This window comes from Canis lupus, chromosome 31 (assembly GCF_048164855.1).
Source record: "Canis lupus baileyi chromosome 31, mCanLup2.hap1, whole genome shotgun sequence".
Classification (NCBI taxonomy): Eukaryota; Metazoa; Chordata; class Mammalia; order Carnivora; family Canidae; genus Canis; species Canis lupus.
In genome coordinates this window covers 15,322,915-15,325,211 of record NC_132868.1, presented here as the reverse complement: position 1 = coordinate 15,325,211, position 2,297 = coordinate 15,322,915, and positions in this window count along the sequence as shown.

Sequence of the window (2,297 nt, the reverse complement as noted above, 5' to 3'; positions counted from 1 at the left end):
AATTCTTCCAGTTTTTAAAAAATATTTATTTGTTTGAGAGAGAAAGAGAGAGAGAGAGCGAGCACATGAGCAGGCGGAAGGGCAGAGGAAGAAGGAACATCCTCAAGCAGACTGCGCACTGAGTGTGGAGCTCAACATGGGGCTCAGTCCCAGGACTCTGAGATCATGACATGAGCTGTAATCAAGAGTTGGACGATCAACTGACTGAGCCACCCAGGAACCCCTCTACCAAACATTTAAAGAAGAGTTAATACCTATTCTTCTCAAATCATTTCAAAAAATAGAAAAGGAAAAAACTTCCAAATTAATTCTATGAGGCCAGAATTACCCTGAAACCAAAATATGATAAAGACATCACAAGAACAGAGAACCAGAAGCCAGTATCTTTGATGAATGTAGATTCAAAAATCCTCAACAAAATACTAGCAAAAAGGATCCAACAATACATTAAAATAATCATTCACCACAATCAAGTGGGATTTACTCCTAGGTTGCAAGAGTGGTTTGATATTTGCAAATCAACCAATGTGATACATCACATCAATAAGAGAAAAGATAAAAACCATATGATCATTTCAATAGATACAGAAAAAGCATTGACAAAGTACAACATCCATTCATGATGAAAACCTCAACAAAGTAGGTTTAGAGGGGACATACCTTTTGTATGAAAAATAAAGGCCTTGTACAAAACACCCACAGTGAACATGATACTCAATAGGGAAAAAGAAAACTTTTCCTCTAAGTTTAGGAAAAAGACTAGGATGTTCACTCTAACTACTTTTATTCAACATAGTACTGAAAGTCCTAGCCACAGAATTCAGAAAGAAAGAAAAGGCATCCAAATTGGTAAGAAAGAAGTATAACTTTCATTGTTTACAGATGACATACTATATATAGAAAACCCTAAAGACTCCCCCCAAAACTACTAGAACTGATAAATGAATTGAGTAAAGTTTCAGGACACAAAATCAATATACAGAAATCTGTTGCATTGCTATCCATTAACAAAACAGCAGAAAGAGAAATTAAGAAACTAAGAAAATCTCATTTAGAGTTACACCAAAAATAATAAAATACCTAGGAATAAACTTAACCAAAGAGTGGAAAGACCTGTAGCATGAGATGTATACAACACTGATGAAAGAAATTGAAGATGACACAAACAAATGGGAAGACATTCCTTGCTCATGGATTGGAAGAACAATATTGTGAAAATGTCTACACCATCCAAAGTAATCTACAGGTTTAATGCAATCCCTATCAAAATACCACCAACATTTTTCACAGAGCTAGAACAAATAATCCTAAATTTTGTATGGAACCACAAAAGACTTTGAATAGCCAAAGAAATCTTGAAAAATAACACTGGAGGTATCACAATTCCAGACTTCTAAGTTATATTACAAAGCTATTACTAAGAATATAGTAATAGTATAATATATTACTAAGAATATAGTAATAGTATAATTATATTACTAAGAATATAGTAATAGTATAATATTAGTAATCGAAAGAACATGGTACTGGCACAAAAATAGACACATAAATCAGTGGAACAGAATAGAGAACCCAGAAATAAACCCATGATTTCAGTTAATCTTTGACAAAGAAGCCAAGAATATGCAATGGGAAAAATACAGACTCTCTACATGCAAAAGAATTAAACTGGACCACTTTCTTACACTATATAAAAAAATAAACTCAAAATGAATTAAGGACCTAAAAGTGAGATATGAAATCTTAAAAATCCTAGAAGAGAGCACAGGCAGTAATTTGCCTGACATTGACCAAAGCAACATTTTTTTCAAGATATGTCTCCTGAGATAAGGGAAACAAAAACAAAAAAGAAATTATTTGGACCTTATCAAGATAAAAAGCTTCTGCACCAGAAAGGAAACCATCAACAAAAAGGCAATCTACTACATGGGAGAAGGTATTTGTAAATGATATATCCAATAAAGGTTAATATCCAAAATACATGAAGAACTGATACAACTCAACACACCAAAAACCAAATAATCCAATTAAATTAATCCAATTAAAAAGGCCAGAAGACAAGAACAGACATTTCTCCAAAGAAGACACACAGATGGCCAACATACACATGAAAAGATGCTCAATATCACTCATGATGAGGGAAATGCAAATTGAAGCTACAATGAGGTATCAGCTCATACCTGTCAGAATGGCTAAATCAGAAACATGAGAAGCAATAAGTGTTGAAGAGGACGTGGAAAAAAAGAACCTTTTTGCACTATTGGTGGGAATGCAAACTGGTACAGCCACTGTGGAAA